General features: G+C 42.2%; 1 protein-coding gene across 8 annotated transcripts in view; it reads right to left on the bottom strand.

Annotated features, from left to right (window-relative positions):
• ACSL4 (acyl-CoA synthetase long chain family member 4) overlaps positions 1–19,834 on the bottom strand; it is a 186,456-nt gene that overhangs the window by 50,814 nt on the left and 115,808 nt on the right. The window contains exon 1 of one of the 8 annotated variants that reach the window (XM_068251127.1): positions 10,984–11,005. The exons of 6 other annotated variants lie outside the window; for them this stretch is intronic. The gene's annotated coding sequence lies outside the window, so the exon portion shown is untranslated. Of the gene's footprint in view, positions 1–5,240; positions 5,261–10,983; positions 11,006–19,834 lie in introns of those variants that run through there. One more of the 8 variants, XM_068251131.1, reaches the window with a different exon arrangement.

Raw genomic sequence — 19,834 nt, 5'->3', positions numbered from 1 at the left:
GTCTATTCCTGAATTAAAAGTTTGTAAAGACATTCAAGGACAACTTTCATGAAAATGGTAAAATATATCATTTAGTATTTATATAGCGCCAACATCTTCTGCAGCACTGTACAGAGTATATCACAATCTAATCCCTACCATAATCATATGTCTATGATGCATCGTGTAGTGAACGTATTGTAGACTACGGGACAATTTTAGGGGTCGCCCATGGCAGAGTTTTTCAGATAATTACTTAGAAACCAGACACTCTTCTGCTGTGCCTAGGGAACTCATACCTACCCCCCCCCCCCCCCTTCTCCATAGGACAGTACATGCAGTTTGGCAGATCCACAGTTTGTAAGAGACCCTAACTTGTGGGATAACAATGACTACAAAAACGGTCATAAAGACTAGCTTTTACTAGTAACGAGCAAAACAAAAACAAGTGGACCTGAACTCTTGCACAGGACAGAAGCAAAACAGAAAAATGCACCCTGTATGTATTTAGAGAGCTTAGCCTGTGTAATTCCCCCTCATTTGCGTCTAATCACTAGTTGTAATTTGTTCCCCCCGTGTCATATGACTGCCTATGGCAGATAAGCCCATTTGAACCACAGGCCTGTAAACAATATGTCTGCTTCCATGAATCAAGAAGCAGAAATTGCATTTTTTTAGGATTTGTATCAGCTGTAACAAAAACATGTTTTTGTTTGAATGTTATTATGCTGTTGTGTATCTTTTAGAGCAGAGAGAAGTTCTGAGTTCAGGTCCACTTTAAGCATGTAAACTGCTTGAGCTGAGGAAGAGGATGTAATTTAGCTAATCAAAGCTGCAAGCTGTTAACCAGCAACAGTGATCAGGAGCTGCTGGCTTTGAAAGGCTACGTTTTTAGTGAAAGTGGCATTTTATGTTAATCTCTACCCTTTACAGTATGTGTAAAATGTTGGTTGGAGGTGAAAGTGGAAAAAGGATGGAGCCCCTCTCAGGGTTGTACTGCTATAATTTGTTACTGCAGAGCATTAGTACCAGCTACTGTTGTAGTGACAGGATGTGCCCCAGGACAGGAAGCCCAGGTTAATTCTCCAACAGTGGCAGAGAAAAAAAAAGCAATTGAAAAATATTAAATTAAATGGATTTACATTTTAGTAGGGAAAATTTCAGGCTGGACTTAAATCTGAAGCTCAGGATTTGTGGGTCTCACCTTTTTTGAATAAACCTTTGCTTGAAAAATAAACCATATTTTACTGCTGCCACGGATTTCCATTGAGGGTGGGAAAGATAGCGGACTGGTGCACATGAATAGGATCAGAGTTTTATTAACATTTTAGAAGAATGGAAAAATTTTCTTTACAACAGCATGATTGATGCCCGATAAGGGCCAAGGCCCAGTTCAATGCCAAACATTGATGAAAAAACAGAACCATTAACGCATGGCATTCTTAAAAATTAACCTTGGATGTACTGCCCTTTCCAAAAGGAGTTATCAAAAACAAAAACAATTCTAGAAACTATAGCAACTATATTTTATGATTATATTACATAGAATCTCGTTATAATAAACTTCTAGATATAGTCAACTCAGTCCTCAGGTCCCAGCAAATGTATCTGTAGAACTGTACAATGTATAACCAATTCTGATATAGTTAACTACTTTTCTTGGTTTCTTGGAGTTTACTATAAAAGGGATTCTACTGTATGAATCATTTCTATAATTAACACCCCAGCCTAGAATTTAGCACGAGTACAGAAGCACTCAACCTTGCATCGGATAAAGATCTGGCTTTCTAGATCACATCACCCGAGCGCAGCTTGATGCCATTTGTCTCCCTCCTTAACCCTTCTCCCCTCCACAGCAACAGAATGTGTCGCTATGCTACAAGCCTGTGCAGCCTCCACCACAAACTCATCTGAGGGATCGAGGCTTGATCTTTGCCGGGAGAAACTCTTAAAGTGTGCATGAAGCCTAAAATTGGTGGTGGGTCGCAGGGGTTTGTGCATTTGGGATGAAACTAGAGTTCCCACAGAAAACCTACACAAACATGACAGAAAGCATACAAACTCCATGCTGTTGCTCTCCTGGGAGTAGGACTATGTAGAAGGGTAAGCTGTGTAAATGTACTTTAAATGGAAATCTCATATACACGGTACAATTTTCCATCAGATCGGATCTATTAGACTGATCTATTAGAGGATTTCCAACCGGTCCAATCGCGTTGTGTTATAATTTAATAAATTTTGGGTACTTAAAGCAAAATCTATCGCAAAATTGATCTGAAACAATTTGGACATCTACACATGATGCAATTTCTTATTACATCTAACAGATACGTCTATCTGATGGAAAATTGTACCGTGTGGATGAGGGCTTTAGGTAGTGCCTCATATTAAGTATAAGTGGTAAGATTGGAAGATCAGCAAGATTGTATCATTTGTAGGCACCTTAAAGGGGCCCATACCCTGGTCGATTTCAGCCATCTTTCGACCGATTCCATAGAATCAATCAGTCCATTGCAAATAGATGCTTTTAAATCAGCCAATCGATTGATTTGCTCGATCGGTCCGGGCAGAAAATCTGGGTCGATCTGGGCTACTGGCAGCCGATTGATGGCCCATAGGGTTGCATTGGATCGAATGGTGCAACACTGCATTTCGATCCAATTTTTTTTTATAAATTTCATCCTGAAATCTAATAAAATTCGATTCCTAGTGTGTGGCACACATTAGATAAATTCCTGTCAGATTCGACCTGATAGGCATCTAATAGAAATCTGAGCTGCAAATCTATAAGTGTATGGCCACCTTAAGAGGAACTCACAATCTAATGCCTACAATAGTCCTAGTCTGTCAGAAATAGAAATTAAGGTTACTCCAGGGGAACAACCAGTTAACTTGTTTTGGGGGATGTGGTAAGGATGAATGGAGCAAACACACACATACAGGAAGAGTAGATAAAACTTTAAGCATTTATTATCCAGCCTCCAAACTGAGCCCAGGACTCCAGCAAGGAAACAGTGCTGACCACTATAGCACTGAGTTAGGTGCTGGACTTAAGGTGCGTACACGCATGCGACTATGGTCGTGTGAAACGATCGTTCGCCGATCGTTTCAAACGACGATCGTTTAAAAAAAAAAAGCAGCTAACGACCATTAAGTCTAACGACGGACGAGCTAGATTGTTAAAAACGAATGATCTAGCTTGGCGGATTTTTTCCAACAACAATCGTTTGCAAAAGTAGTTAATCGTTGGAAACAGTCGTTCGTACTAGGCTTGACATGCGCATTTCGCTATTTCTCCATGGAACTTTTCATTTTGATGCGCAAGCGCAATAGTTGCTTTACTTGATGTAACGTTCGTTCTAATGATCAGATCGTTACACACTTTTAAAAGCTAACTTTACTTAGATCGTTCTTTCCTCAATTAAAAGATCATCCATCGTTTACAACGAACGATCGTTGTCGCATGTGTGTACATAGCTTAAACCTATATACACTACCAATTACTATCACCTGCAGGAATTGGCAATGATCCCTTGGGAGACAGTTCTAAGCTCAGTTTTGTACAGATGCATCACTAGTATACAGACAGATCTGTTACTACGGAACAGGGAGGAGGGACAACGCGTAGTGCACAACAGAGCAGCTTCCAGTGGGTGGTGTGAGTAGGAGAACAATGCACTTGGGGGCTGCTCAGGAGTTGGATGCCACTTAAGATCTGGAGCTAGTCTAGTTGAAGGGACCCAGCAGGGAAATCTCATAGATCAATGCCCGATGCCTGCTCACAGCAAACTCAATTTAGTTGCGCTCACTTATTTGTAAGAAATAGGGGAAAATGCACACCAGGACCTTTGGCCGCTGGGCATCAGACTCAGCACTCACTTCTGCTAGCGACTTCCGCAACATTACTAAACCTATTGTGGTGGTGGCATGGATTGCTTTTCCAGCTGGGTCCCCTATTTCTTACACATTAGTAATCACAACCAAATTGTGGCAAGCAGGGAGTGGACGTTTGTTTATGAGGTTTCCTGCTGCGTCCCCTCAACTAGACTAGATCATAATATCAAACATGCTAGATCATTAGGAGACATCGAGGGGCTCCGTCACACATGATTCCTGTGCATGGAGGTCTTTATCGGATGACCTGGCTGGAGACTCAGCGCGAGTAAAATGAATATGGAATTCACAGCTCATCTGCTCAATGTAGGCCAACAGTGTTAGAAGTAAATTTAATCCGTGGATTTAAATTTGTTTCTGTAACAGACTAGATATTCTCTATTGATTAATGCTAGCCACACATTTTACGTTAACGTTTTTTCTGCTGTCAGCAATATCAATTCACCTGACTGGCTGACAACACAAATTGATACTTTGAAATAAGTTTATACTGCCTGTATACCTAGAGATACTGAACAGGATCATAATGGATCACTCTCTCAATGGCAATAGCCTGAAACATTTTAGCTCTGGTCCAGACCTCTTGTACAACTGCAGCTGCTTCAAAACCATGAGGAACAAACATTGCAAGACAAAGTCTCCTAGATGTCCAGCATGGATGTGCCACGTGGGAGCCAAAATAAAGTAGCTGCACTAGAGCAAAACATGACATTTCTATTCAGTATTTCTTCTATTTTTTTTTCCCAGTAAAATTTTTCATGATGTATGATATAAATCACTGACTGCATGACCAGACACTGAAATCATACAGAATAAAATTATAAAATTAAACTGTATGGAAAAGTTCTGTAGTTGCAGTGTGTGGGTGTGTGACTGAAGCAAAACCGAGAGACTAGTCATTGTACCAGGTCTCCAAGATCAACGACTACTAAATAAAGATATACAAATACATCAGACTGAATAAGCAGAGGTGGCTGTTAATGTAGTTAACTTTTTTGCGTAAAAAAAAAAAGCATTCCATTGCATGATCTGGAGACGTCCACCCAGGAACAATGAACTTGGCGATGAAGGCTAAAAATGATCTCCACAGGGGTAAATAGTCTCCAGCGACAATTAACAACATATACCAATCCTATTTAGGAGTTTGATATGTACAAGATAGATAATGTACAGAACAGGGCTTTTGTAAATAGAACAATCATGAGCCCTTATTTCAGTCTTGTATAGTACTGAAGGCAAAAGACTCAGCTAGGAGAAACTTAATACAGCAGTGATTACGAAATACCAAATTAGCATCATGACTCTCACTACAGGCTTTTGTTTCCTGAAAACAGCTAGTAGGAAAAACGTAAACAGAGTCTACTCACCCAGCCGTGGCTATGTGCTGCCAGCCTAACAGTGATCAGACTGAGAAATGAGCAGACTTATAAGGCAAGGATCCCGCCCCTTGTGAAGAACTTGGGAAATCACTTAAAGTAACACTACTCCAACTGGGTGAGAGGCCAAAAGAGGCAGTGAAGTGTAAGGGAAATGATTCACTTATTCTGACTATTTTGGTGAAGTGTTTCATTTTTCCGGTGACGTGAGTTCAGCAGAGCAGGGAATACCAGCTACACACTGTATCTGCACAGCTAGACAGGCATACAGACACTGCTCTCTTACGGGAAAAAGTGTAAAAATATGTAAGGGGGGGGGGGGGGGGGGGGGCGAGAGAAAGGAAGAAAGAAAGGGATGTGTTTGAAAACAAATTCTATCCCTTTTACTGTATGAAATCTAAAGTATGTATGAAATGCAGGCCATACACTATTCAATTATCACTTGATTTTGATTCAATTGTATCATGAATCAATATTACAATCAATATAATGATCGATTATCTTTCAACCAACTGAAGACCAACATTGTGGATCAATCTTTTGACCAATTGTAATCCTTAAGACAGATCAGCAGGCATGATTTATTGATTATAAATGTTTAAATCCACTTTATACAAGTTTTTTGCCCAATTTGATGAAAAAAAAGAGTTTAGTGCAAGACTACCCTAAAGGTGCCCATACACTATGCAATTTTCCCTGTCAGATTTGATCACTGTAAGGCCTTAAAAACACTTTTTTAGCACCTCCTGGCATTTACGGATTTTTTTTAAAGCGCTTTTTGCAGAACGATTCATTTTTTCACTTCCTGACGTCAGTCTCTGAAACCCGGAAAAGAATAAATACAATGTATTCTTAAAAGCACTCAGAAATTGCTATATAAAAGTGCTTTTTCAAGCGCTTAGCAGTTTCCCCATACCTTCCATTGAGCCAAAACGCTCAGAAAATGGTACAGGCAGCCCATTGGTCAGTGGAAAGCAATTGAAACGCACAGATGTGAACTCTCTCATAGGGAATCATTGCACAAGCGCTTTTAGGGCGATTTAAAAAAAAAAAAAAAAAAAAGCCCTAGGTGTGAACAAGCCCTAATTGAATCTGACACAGACCAAAGTCCCCATATGTAGCCTGATCAAAATTCTGATCGATTTCTGGCCAAAATCATTCAACATTACAGACCGGATGGTAAATTTGGTAGTCAAAAAGTCTAGAGCTGTTGACAGCCCCCTCAGGTCTTCCCCCAGCTATATTGCCACCATGCAAAATATTAGCGCAGGAGAGCGATTGCCCAATCACCTGTCTGGCTGACGCGCTACCTCCTGTGTGCTTCCGGGGCCTGACCCAGTGGCATGTAAAGAGTACTCTTGAGAGAGAGAGAGAGAGAGAGAGAGAGAGACTATGCTCTCTGTTCTCATACTTAGTAGCAGGGCTGTGGAGTTGAGGGGTCCGAGCAGTTTTGGGTACCTGGAATCGGAGTTGGGGGTTTCATAAACTAAGAAGTCGGATGATTTTTGTACCAACTCCACAGCTCTGGTAAGTATTTGACTACGGAGTCATTTTGGGTACCTGAAGTAGGAGTCGTTTGTTTCAAACTGAGGAGTGGGAGTTGGATTTTTGTACCGACTCCACAGCCCTGCTTAGTAGAATAGAAATAAATATCTAACAGGCTTCTATTGGTAACAAACAGTTACTATAGCAAGTTGTGAAATAAGATCCAGAGAGGAAAATCTAGCATTATTTGCTGAAGAACTGGCAATTGTGAAATATAGCTAACAAAATGTTCAGAGTATAAAGCCGCATCTACACGAGTAGATGCGGCGCGATGCTCCTTATCAATCGAGCCGCTGATGCGGCTCGATTGATAAGATCCGACAGGACGGATCTCCGCACCGCCGATTCCCTGCTCGCTCCCCGCGAGGGGACAATGGCAGGGAATCGAGCGGAAGATAAGCGGCGCCGGCGGGGAATCGAATGCGGCGAGCACGCGGAAGAGGCGATCCGGCGGCTAATCGAGCCGCCGGATCGCTGCAATATCCCATAGTGTAGATGGGGCTTAAGGTGGAAGCTAAAGTAGTGCTGTACACTGGGCAAGATAGGACACTCCGGACTGATCAAGAAATGTTTACTATTATTCACTCTGAGGGCTGGTGCACACTACAAGAAAGTGCTTTGGGGTTTTAAAAGCTCTTGCTAATGTTATCCTATGTGAGTGTTCCCACTGGAGCGACGTGATTTTGTAAAAATCCCCCATAGCATTGCATTAGCAAGAGCTTTTAAAATGTCCAGCGTTTAAAAAGCTCTTGTAGAGTGAATCAGCCGTGCAACTAGGGAAACCCCCCCCCCCCCTCTACAGCCTGGTAAAAGCCTTCAATTTTGATTGGCCAATCACTGACCAATTTACCACCTCCAGGTAGAATGAGAGTCAGACTAAATACTATAAACAGATTGCATAGGTTAACTCGTACTAAATGGAGTAATGGACTTTAGACATACTTACCTAAGAAGAGGAAAGGGTCTGGATCCTATAGAGCCTTCCCGGCCCACTCTGTGTCCCTGTTCCAGCACGGTCATCTCCGATGAAATTATTTGACTTTGAGGAGAAATAAGTCTTTGCCTCCCCCCCCCTCCTCAGACAGCCTTTGTAAGTACTTGTGTCCCAGGTAATTCCCACAACGAGCAGAACAGTACTGCGCACACGCGAGTCCGCACTCCCACGAGCAGTGTGGATGCGCCCATCTTTGGGGTCACTCACACTGGAAACAAGCATGGTGTTTGTGTGCACAGGTTTTACTTAGAGCACCTGGTCATTCACATTATCTCTTAGAATGTCCAGTCAGTCTGACAAGCAATGCAACACAACCACCACAACAGGCTGAGACATCTCCCTTGACCCACGCTTTACTGACAAAAAATCTGAACTGCATGCTCTCAGATCGGACACCTAAATCAACATTCTCTTCAAAGACATCACAAAGGTTATTTGTGTAAGCACGAAGTTTTGAATCAGTATACCATTTATTGGCTAAAGGTACGTACACTCGTCCAGATTTTCCACCCAACTTATCGTCCAAATGACAAGTTGGACGTGTGTACGCGCAGTCAAGCGACTGATATCCGCCAAGCAGATTGGGAAAACAGGCTGTTCAGTTGGACCAACTGTCAAAACGACTGTCGGGTCCGTACGTGTGTACAAACAACCAGCAGTCATCAGACCAACTAATAAGTCAAAAAGAGTTGGACAAAGAGTTGGACGACGTCCAATCTGTCAGACGACAGTGTTCTTCCCAGGCTCTTTTAGCCAGGTGCTCCACCCAGCTAATTTTGGTGAGCAACTAGCTGTCATTGGCTCGCCTCCTCATCCTCCTATGCTGTAGGCAGAGTCGCACCGGCCCTGCATTTCCCCCCATGCACCCCTTCCAGCTACTTTTTCATGCCACCTGGTTGGAAAAATGTCTGGGGAGAACATTTAAATTAGTTTGTCCGCCGCTTTGTTTGGATGTGTGTACATGATGTTTAAACGACTTGATTGCCTGACAAGTGGTTCAAATGACTGATCCAAACAACAATCAGGGTAAAGTTGGATGTGTGTACGCACCTTACGAATGACGGTAAGCTTAGGATTGACTGCATCTCCACAGATCCATCTGTTAAGGCTCTTAAGTTTGCAGCTGACACAACAGTAGTTGGTCTCCTACAAAATGGGGACGAGTCTGCATACAGGCATGTGGTGGGACAGCTTTCCTCCTGGTGCAGCAGCAACAACTTGCAACTAAATGCTCTCAAAACCATGGAGATGATAATAGACTTTAGGAGATCCCCCCCCCCCCCAGCACCTCCAGTTAATCATAAATGGATCCACAATAACCTAGGTAGAGTCATTCCAGTTTCTTGGGTCCACAATCTCAAATGCAACAACAACACTGCCACTATTGTCAAGAAAGCGCAACAGAGGATGTACCATCTGTGGCAGCTGAAAAAGTTTGGCCTACCTCAAAATTTAATGGTGCAGTTCTACACTGCAAACATCGAATCCACCATAACATCATCTATGACTGTATGGATCGGCTCCTGCTCAACATTAGAAAAGGTGAGGCTGCAGCGCATCATCCGAACAGCGGAAAGGATAATTGGCTGCAGCTTACCTTCCCTGCAGGATCTTTACCCTAGCAGGTGCAGAGAGAGCAACCAAAATTGCCTCTGACCCCTCTCACCCAGCTCACTCCACCTTCCAGCTCTTGCCTTCAGGAGTAAGATTCCGGTCAATCTCTACCAAAACCTCAAGACACAGGAATAGCTTTTTTCCTCAAGCGGTAGCCATACTAAATGCAGAACCCCACTAGAGCTGCTAGGACGTGAAAGTAATCAGCACAGAACTGTAAATGAACAATTTGCACATTGCTTACTGCCACTATACTTGCATAATGTCCTTGACTTGTAATATACACACTGTCTGTTCTTGTATTGTTTGTTTGTGTTTGTTAAGCAACTGCCAAGGCAAATTCCTTGTAGGTGCAAACTTACTTGGCGAAATAAAATTGATTCTGATTAGAGTCTGAAGAAGGCTGAGTATCCAAAAGCTTACACTTATTCTTTTAAAGAGGACCTGAACTTAGAACAACCTCTCTGCTCTAAAATATATGCAACAGCATAATAACCTTTAACAAAAACGTTTGTTACAGCTGATACAAATCCTAAAATAAACCTGCATGGTTTCTACTTCCTGCTTCACGGAAGCAGACTTCTTGTTAACATCCTTAGTTTATAAATGAGCTTATCTGCCCTGGCAGTCACCTGACAGTGGAGAGAACAAATTGCAACTGGTGTGATTAGACACAAATGAGGGGGAATTAAACAGGCTAAACTCTAATACACACATATACATACATATACATATATATATATATACATATATATATATATATATATATATATATATATATATATATATATATATATATATATATATATATATATATATATATATATATATATATATATATATATATATATATATATATATATATATATATATATATATATATATATATATATATATATATATATATATATATATATATATATATATATATATTTATATATATATTTATATATATATTTATATATATATTTATATATATATATATATATATATATATATATATATATATATATATATATATATATATATATATATATATATATATATATATATATATATATATATATATATATATATATATATATATATATATATATATATATACACACACACACACGCATTTCGGTTTTCCTTCGGTCCTGTGCAAGAGTTCAGGTCCACTTTAAGTTAGCCACTAAATGGTATCATCCCAAGTCAAAACTTCTTGCTTTTACTGATGGCTTCCATGGTACAATAGTCTAATTGTTCTTGCATGCATTGTAGAGCAGCAATTCATATGTTTCAGGAATCAGATGTCATACAGTTTATTCTGAAGAAACTTTCACCATCATTCAGGAGTGAAAACAAGTTGGAAAAATGTCTGGGGAGAACATTTAAATTAGTTTGTCCGCCGCTTTGTTTGGATGTGTGTACATGATGTTTAAACGACTTGATGCCTGACAAGTGGTTCAAATGACTGATCCAAACAATCAGGGTAAAGTTGGATGTGTGTAAAATTAACCCTGGTGTTAAGGTGGGTACATACATACATACAATCTTGAATGGCCAATTTTACCTCTTCCATGTAGAAGGAGAGCTTACCTTCATAATTTGTCAAAAGTACAGTATTCAAAATCTGTTGGCCCTTGTAGTGCAAAGAATGGTAAAATAGGACAATCAAGACTGGATTTGTGTGTGCGCACCATTAAATGCTGGAAAAGATAGTTATTAGGCTGTTTAACTGCCACCAAAACAGGTTATCCAGATTGTGGACAGTGGGGTAGGGATAACAGGTCTAGTTGCTGCCTATGGAATGGTTAGGCCTGGGACCCACTGGCAAGGCTTTTGTAAGCGCTTGCGATTTGAAAAGCTCTTGCTAATGTAATGCTGTGTGTGTGATCCCACTTGAGAGATTTAATTATTTTATTGACCCATAGCATTAAAAAGCACCATAGCACTCCCATAAATCACAAGCGCTTAGAGAAACGCTGCTAATGGGTCTCAGGCTTTAGAGATTTAAACCAATATCATCTGCAATTGCTACACAAGAAGGCCTCTTTCAGATGGACAGCTAAAGTGTGCACTTGTTGGGCAATTCAGCATCCCGTCTGCCAGCCACGTATGACTGTTGGCTGCAGCTTTAACCACTTCACCACTGAGGGGTTTTACCCCCTGAGCACCAGAGCAATTTTCACCTTTCAGCGCTCCTTCCATTCATTCGTCTATAACTATTATTACTTATCGCAATGAAATGAACTATATCTTGTTTTTTTCGCCACCAATTAGGCTTTCTTTAGGTGGGACATTATGCCAAGAATTATTTTTTTCTAAATGTGTTTTAATGGGAAAATAGGAAAAATGTGGGGAAAAAAATAATTTTTCAGTTTTCGGCCATTATAGTTTTTAAATAATGCATGCTACTGTAATTAAAACCCATGAAACGTATTTGCCCTTTTGTCCCGGTTATAAAACCATTTAAATTATGTCCCTATCACAATGTTTGGCGCCAATATTTTATTTGGAAATAAAGGTGCATTTTTTTCAGTTTTGCGTCCATCCCTAATTACAAGCCCATAGTTTATAAAGTAACAGTGTTATACCCTCTTGACATAAATATTTAAAAAGTTCAGTCCCTAAGGTAACTATTTATGTATTTTTTTTAATTGTAAATTTTTTAATTTTTTTTTAATTACAAAAAAAAAAAAAAATGGGGAGTGTGGGAGGTAATGAGTTAATTTTATGTGTAAAAGTCATTTATTTGTATGTGAAAAATGTGTAGGGTGTAGTTTACTATTTGGCCACAAGATGGCCACAGTAACTTTTTGTTTTAATGCGACCTCCAAGCTTCCTTCCGGAAGCTTGGAGGAAGTATAATGAGCATGGACACGTGAGTTTTTTCTCACAATGATCGCGCTGCCCATAGGAGAGCAGCTGATCATTGCGGGGCTTAGATCAACGAACGGGAATGGATTTTCCCGTTCATTGATCTCTGGGCGAGCGGGCGGCGGCGGTTTTACTAGCGGCGGGCGGCGTGTTTACGAGCGGGAGCGCGGGCAGCGTCGGGAACGCGGAAAGTACGTGTTTCTCCGTCCCTGGTTTTTAAAGGATGGAAAAAGGGGCGGAGAAATACGTACGCGCGGGGGTAAAGTGGTTAATGCAGCGTTTGTAACCCCATTAGTGTTGGCATTTGACACACAGTTGAGTTACCCAGGGACAAAAAAAAAAACTAACAAACACAAAACAAAAACAAACAAAAAAAAAAAAAAAAACTCATCAAGGCCACGTTCAGATGTGACTCATTAGGGAGCCAGCCTCTCCACTGCCCATGCTAGGTGCTGGCAAGTGCCCAGCCTGTGCATGGAAGCAGCTGACAGTTAATTCTCCGCCTTCAGCCTCCCATGTAAAAAAGAGGCCCAATAGTGTGCAGCTGCGGTTAGTGGCCTTTTGTGGTTACTTGGCATGATTATACCTCTTGTACTTCCAAGGGCAGCAACTAGACAGCTCTTTGAGAAGACTGCTGCCGAAGCTCTGGAAGTCTACTACATGGAAAGTACTATTGGGTCTGATGAGCAGTAAGTCAAGGAGCTTATAAACAGATACAAGCCAGCTCTGCCACTGCCCTTCTGCAAAGGACTAGGAATGTGTCAAGCTGGGCTGTAAAGCTCCAAAATACCAAAACCATGCTTTGGTTTTCAACGGAACGAGGAAAGGAGAACGAGAACGTTTTGGTAGATTTACATTACAGTTCTGGTGCCTGCAGGTCTGTGTAAGATGCCTACGAGCATATGTGCACGTTGCTGTTTGTGTGTCATCTGTATTTTAATAGCATTTTTTTAATGTTTACATAGCATTTGGTTGCAGCCCCCAACTGAATTCAGAACAAACAGAAAAAGGCTTAACATGCCGAAGAGAATAGGCAACATTTGTAGTAATAGGAGGCAAAGCAAAAAAGCAAAACTAAAAACTGAATTCAAATGCAGGAACAGTTATGTCATTAAAAAGTGTGGAATGCATCTAGCAGAGAATGTTTGGGTTGGCAATGCCAGGGCCCAGTCACGTAAAAATGAGTGCATCATTCCGTACTACCTGCACTCTGCTGCTGCTCTGGCTTCCTACTTAACACAGCTAGTTGGTACTGTTTGGTACCAAAAGGTCTTTATACACTTGCGATCTCATGGTGTCTTGCACAGACTCATAATTCCTCATGCCAGATGCAATAAAGCAACCCCAAAAATAACAGGTAGTGTTCTTTGTTGTTGTGACTTGCCAAAATGCTTTAGTTTTGATTCATCTGTCCAAAGTCCATTCTCCCAGAACAACTGTGGCTTGCCTATATGCATTCAGCAAATTTCAGATTGGCTTTTCTGTTTTTCCTTTACCTCCTTTGTTTTTCTTTCCTTTGCCATCATTCAAAAAGCAATGGCTGGTGCGATCAGTGATTGACCCTGACCTTAAGCGCATATTTCTTTGCAAGTTGTCCTTGGCTTTCCGTCGCCCATGCTGGCGTTTATTTTCCTACGGCAGCCCTGCCCAGAGAAGGTCGGTACAGTAGACTTAATATCTGTAACTTATGTCACAGGAATATCAAGCTAATTAGAAAAACAGTCTTATAACCTTTGCCTTCAACATGATGGCCTAATTTTCTTATCTTCTCAGAAAACTCTCCTTTGCCTTATCTGGTCCATGTTCCATGTGAAAATGCACAATACCATCAGCAGAGTAACTACTATTCTCCATTTAAACATTTGAGAAGATCCTTCTAGAACGAGCAATACATTTTCACACTTGCTTTCATTTACTCAATGACACCTCAATGGCATGCCACTAGCACAGGCAACAACTGCTTTTAACTTATCAATTTTTAGCAGGCACAAAGCAGTTTAACAGGTTTGTCCACGTCTGTCTGTAGGGCTGACTTTATTATTTTTATTTTGGAGAAGGACATGACAGATTTTTTCATTATGAACGTGTGCGACTTGCATCACTAGATTACTGTGTGATGCAAACAGTCATCAGCGGACCTTAAAAGATTAAAGATTTTATATAGCAGTGCTGAGAAGTTAGGCACGGTTCAAACAGGTGTCCCGCAGCATCTCAGTCAAAAGATTTTCTGCAAGTGTGCAGAAAAGCATTTGTCAGCTTTTGTCGGTGATCAGCCTTTTTAACTCCCACGGGTGGACACAACAGGTACAGCGGTAAACGCCCTGGATAGCCTCAAAAAGGGAAAAATATTTATTACAACGCAGCATTTGCACAAACAGCAGGAAACAACCGTACAAGCACTGTCCATTCATTTAAATCGGAGTACTTAAACAAGTGCCGCAGTTGTTTAACACCCAGCAGCTATCTGTGTGAACCAGGCCTAAGGGCACCGGTCTGATACCTGTCACCCGCAGGTATCAGAACATGATCCTCTGAGCAACAGTTTGTGGCCAGGTGCCAAACAGATGCATTGCAAGGCTATAGCCTTGCAGTACATTTTGTTGCTATGACAAAGGGCAACAGCATAGCACACAATGTAGCGGCTCTAGCAGAAAGGGTAGGGAGAAAAACAATGGGCTCCAGGGTCAGTCAGGCATTGCCATAAACCCCCCTCCAACCCCCCCCCCCCGCCCCGCCGCCGGGTAACCCCAAACCACTCATGGTGTCTGTCGCAAGGTCTGTGCAGAGCAATGGCGCACATATGGTCATTTTCACTCACCTCCCCATGGATCTAGAAGCCGGCAGCCATTCTTCCTGTCCTCTGAGGCTCTGCACCCCCCTAGTGAGATCACCGGCTGTCGCCATGATGACAGGCGCCGATCTCACTATAGGCTTACAGCGCCACCGGGAGGAGAGGCAGATCTCTCTGCGGTAGGATTATTTCCACATTTTAGACCCTAAAATCTGGAAATAAGCAAACCGCCAGGGCAGTTAAGGATCCAGCCAGATCTTTATGCAACATTAGACTCCAACAGAAGGGTTGTGAAGGGAAACAATATGCTCAGACATTATAGATATGGTTGCCAGAGAGAGTGTGTATACATACATACATACATACATACTGATGTGAAAAACTATTTGCCCCCTTCCTGATTTCTTATCCTTTTGCATGTTTGTCACACTTAAATGTTTCTGCTCATCAAAAACCGTTAACTATTAGTCAAAGATAACATAATTGAACACAAAATGCAGTTTTAAATGATGGTTTTTATTATTTAGTGAGAAAAAAAAAAAAAACTCCAAATCTACATGGCCCTGTGTGAAAAAGCGATTGCCCCCCTTGTTAAAAAATAACTTAACTGCGGTTTATCACACCTGAGTTCAATTTCTGTAGTCACTCCCAGGCCTGATTACTGCCACACCTGTTTCAATCAAGAAATCACTTAAATAGGAGCTATCTGACAGAGGTAGACCAAAAGCACCTCAAAAGCTAGACATCATGCCAAGATCCAAAGAAATTCAGGAACAAATGAGAACAACAGTAATTGAGATCTATCAGTCTTGTAAAGGTTATAAATCCATTTCTAAAGCTTTGGGTCTCCAGCGAACCACAGTGAGAGCCATTATCTACAAATGGCAAAAACATGGAACAGTGATGAACCTTCCCAGGAGTGGCCGGCCGTCCAAAATTACCCCAAGAGCGCAGAGAAAAAACTCATCCGAGTGGTCACAAAAGACCCCAGGACAACATCTAAAGAACTGCAGGCCTCACTTGCCTCAATTAAGGTCAGTGTTCACGACTCCACCATAAGAAAGAGACTGGGCAAAAACGGGCTGCATGGCAGATATCCAAGGCGCAAACCACTTTTAAGCAAAAAGAACATTAAGGCTCGTCTCAATTTTGCTAAAAAAACATCTCAATGATTGCCAAGACTTTTGGGAAAATACCTTGTGGACAGACGAGACAAAAGTTGAACTTTTTGGAAGGTGCGTGTTCCGTTACATCTGGCGTAGAAGTAACAGCATTTCAGCAAAAGAACATCATACCAACAGTAAAATATTGTGGTGGTAGTGTGATGGTCTGGGGTTGTTTTGCTGCTTCAGGACCTGGAAGGCTTGCTGTGATAGATGGAACCATGAATTCTACTGTCTTCCAAAAAATCCTGAAGCGATCTTGGGTGCTGCAGCAGGACAATGACCCAAAACACACTAGCAAATCCACCTCTGAATGGCTGAAGAAAAACAAAAAAAAAGACGACTTTGGAGCGGCCTAGTCAAAGTCCTGACCTGAATCCTATTGAGAGGTTGTGGCATGACCTTAAAAAGGGGGTTCATGCTAGAAAACCCTCAAATAAAGCTGAATTACAACAATTCTGCCAAGATGAGTGTGCCAAAATTCCTCCAGAGCGCTGTAAAAGACTTGTTGCAAGTTATCACAAATGCTTGATTGCAGTTATTGCTGCTAAGGGTGGCCCAACCAGTTATTAGGTTCAGGGGGCAATTTCTTTTTCACACAGGGCCATGTAAGTTGAGTTTTTTTTCCTAACTAAATAATAAAAAACATCATTTAAAGGGCTGGTTCAGACGGACGCTTGCGGAGCGTTTACCGCCAGCGTTCAGGGCTTAGCGTTAAACGCTCCCATTCAAGTGAATGGGAGCGTTTGTACCAAGCTTTTACGCGCGTTTACACGAACGCGGCGTTCGGGTCCCGATTTTCCCTGGCGTTCAAGGAGCCCCTGGAAGCTACATGTAGCTTCCAGGGGCGGTTAACCACGTCGGGTAATGTCCCCCTAGGGGAAGAACGCGACCGCATCCGAACGCAATGCGAACGCTGCTGAAAGCCCGAACGCATCGCCGCCAACAAACGCGACGCCTCTGAACGTCCGTCTGAACCAGCCCAAAACTGCATTTTGTGTTCAATTAGGTTATCTCTGACTAATGGTTAACGGTTTTTGATAAGCAGAAACATTGAAGTGTGACAAACATGCAAAAGAATAAGAAATCAGGAAGGGGGCAAATATTATATATATATCTCAGTAATGTATGAAGGAGCTGCATTTAGACTGCTGTGTAGGTCAGTTAGAAGCCAGTGCCAAATTAATTGTGACAGGGAGCCAGTGGAGAGCATGCCATAGGGAGAAGACAGGAGAAGTCATGTTGTTTAGGATGGTGTGCAGCTCATCCATTCCAAGGTAGGATGCAAAGAAGAGTGTTACAGCAATCAAAGCAGGATACAATGAAAGCATGTGCTGGGGAATTTAGCTTCCTCAAGTGCATGGAAAGGGCAAATGTGGGGCGGTTTTCAGAGCGGTTTGCGTTTTTCCTATACTTTACATTGAGGACGAAACGCTTCCGAAATCCGCAAACGCGCAGCAGGAGGCGCGTTTGCGGTTTGGCAAAAACCGCAAACCGCCGGTGTGCACCATCCCATTGCAATACATTAGACAAGCATTTTTATAGGCGGATGCGGCCGGCGGATCGCTCCAAAAACCGCTCGGTGTGCACTGGGCCTAGGAGTCAGGATTTTCTGTCTAGTGCATCCTGTCATCCCATTAGATGTGCTGCAGCCACCAGTGGGAGCCATTCAGTATTACAGTACTGTATACAGATTTTCACACCTAAAAGGATGCAGAAAAGCCTCAAAATTTCACCTTCTCCTGCTCTGCTACAGTGAAGCCCACTTTCCACCATGTCGGATCAACTCAGGATGAGAAGCTGGGTCGTGAGGCTTTCCCAATTGGTCGCCTGGCTCTCCCCATTGGCTGTCTGTTAAGTTTGCCCATGGAGAGAGCGAGTTATGGGCTGATAAAAGCTAGAGAAAATTATCAAACACTTTTGCCCAATTTACCGAATGCGTAAATCTTTGTGAATTGCAATTTCTTGATGCATTTACCTCACTAGTCAGTAATTCTAATTTTCAGTGTGGTAATAGGTTTAGTGAATTAGAATTTGGGAAGGTGATCAGTAACATCAGCTGTTTTCAGCATTACCGAATGCGGTAATGCTTAGTGAATTGAGGCAAATATGTTAAAGGAAATCAAGAGCAGAAAAGGAGGAGATTTAAATATCACGAATATAAAAAGGTTATACTAAAAACGGAATTGATAACTGGTCCTAAAACATAACTATAGCTAGAGAAGAGGAAGAGACCAATCAATGAGCCTTGCAGTGTACCATCTAAAGCCTCCTACACATGCTAAAAGGTTCTCAGTTAAGTAATCTAGCATATGTACAGCGGTCTCCAACCCACCTCAGGGCTTCAGCGAGCAGCCTGCCTTGTGGACGTCTCAGCATGGTTTTCCTACTCACCCTAACCGCTCCATACCATTTCACTATGCTGTTAGCCATCCTCCCCCCATCCACAGCAACAGAATGCATTTAGCTACAAGCCAGCAAGGCATCTGCACGTACTCAGCTCCGAACTGTTGCCCAAGGGATCGAGTCCCAATCCCTGCCATTCAGCAGTCCTCGTATGTGTATACAATGCTTTACTTACACTGCTGTCATACATCAGTGTTCTCCCCAGACTCTTTTAGCTGGATGCTCCACCCGGCTAGTTTTGGTGAGCACCCGGCCGTCATCGGCTCACCTCCTCCTATGCTGTACGCAGAGTTGCACACAGAAGCACTGGCCCTGCATTCTCATCACACCCCACCCAGCTGGAAAAAAGATTCTGGGAAGAACACTGTACATTCTCGTGATCCACTGAGAATTGTTCCTGTTGAGGATTCCCATTGGTGTTTTCCACCCCAACGGGGATCCTCATGCTTCTGCCTGGCACCGATCTGTTTCCTGGGACGTAGAGGAGGAATCAGCCGCAGTGGAACCTGGGGATCCATTGAGTATTTAGGTGACTGTTGCAATAGAAGTGGATTTGGCAACCAGCCTAGTGAGAACAGACACTGTCCGTTCTCAGCGTACGAGAGAAATAGCCACCGGAAGACTTTGTCGCAGGATACAGCCGATATACGACTTACCCTGCTCCTGCACAAGTCCCTGCGGCGTTAATTACTATTCCCCCTCCAGGTCCACGTGGATGGGATGGTGAGGAATGATGCAATTCTGCTTCCTGCTTTTGCTGGCAGCCGCATTACAGTGTTTTAAATAACTTCAGCTCAGTCTTCTGACTGCGCCAATGTTACTCAATGTGCGCCGATATAGCCATAATTCCTATTACGGTCTATGGTGGCACCAGCTGCGCCCAAATCTCCTGCGCTATAATCCACACGCTCGTGTTCTCGCAGGCTTTCATTTTGTTTGTTTACCTGGCCGTTCCAGAAAAATGCAGCAAGTTCGGACCATTCTCGTTACTGCAACGTGGCAAACGGGTCTTTAACAAATGGAAGCAGATCCTATTTTAACAGTAGGATCCTCTTCCTATGCTGATCAGAGATTCAAGAAAAAAGTACCGAACAGGTACATTTATTTGAATAAGTGGGAATAGAGCCTAACAGAAGAAGATGTACGATCCTGTTTCCGTAACCGCTACTGACATGTAAAGCTGGCAAACTTTGGCAATACAAAACCCTTG

Source organism: Hyperolius riggenbachi, chromosome 8 (assembly GCF_040937935.1).
Source record: "Hyperolius riggenbachi isolate aHypRig1 chromosome 8, aHypRig1.pri, whole genome shotgun sequence".
Classification (NCBI taxonomy): domain Eukaryota; kingdom Metazoa; phylum Chordata; class Amphibia; order Anura; family Hyperoliidae; genus Hyperolius; species Hyperolius riggenbachi.
The sequence above is the reverse complement of the archived record's forward strand: the minus strand, read 5'-3'. Positions and strand labels throughout refer to the sequence as shown.